The following is a 494-nucleotide window of genomic DNA, read 5'->3' as shown; positions in this document are numbered from 1 at the left end:
GGTCTGGAGTGTTGGGAGTCAGTCTGTCTGGTGGCATCCTCTTGACAGGGTTTCTTTGCTTTAGCACCCCTAGCAGTAAATAAGGGTGGATGCTGTGGCTGAGCAGTGGTGGTGCCTTTCATCCCAGCACTCGGAAAGCAGAGGCAAGTGGATCTCTGAGTTCAATGCCAGCCTGACCTACAGAGTGAGTTCCAGGACAGTCAGAGTTACAGAGAAAAAGAAACAGGTATAACAGCATTCTCTTTTAATTTCAGAAGTTGACAGGGGCAGGCAGATCTCTGTGAGTTTGAGACTAGTGTGGTCTACATAGTGAGTTCTAGGCCAGTTAGAGCTACATGGCAAAACCCTGTCCCCATCCCAGCTCCAAGCTTCCAGTTTTCAGCACCCAGGTAGGTAGGGTAGCTCACACCACCTGTAACTTCAGGTCTAGAGGATTTAATGTCTGGCCTCTACCAGCATCTGCACTCAATGTTTTGCACAGATGAACTCTCCTC

The sequence above is a fragment of the Microtus ochrogaster genome, linkage group LG8, assembly GCF_000317375.1.
Source record: "Microtus ochrogaster isolate Prairie Vole_2 linkage group LG8, MicOch1.0, whole genome shotgun sequence".
Lineage (NCBI taxonomy): Eukaryota > Metazoa > Chordata > Mammalia > Rodentia > Cricetidae > Microtus > Microtus ochrogaster.
This window is presented reverse-complemented; position numbering follows the sequence as displayed.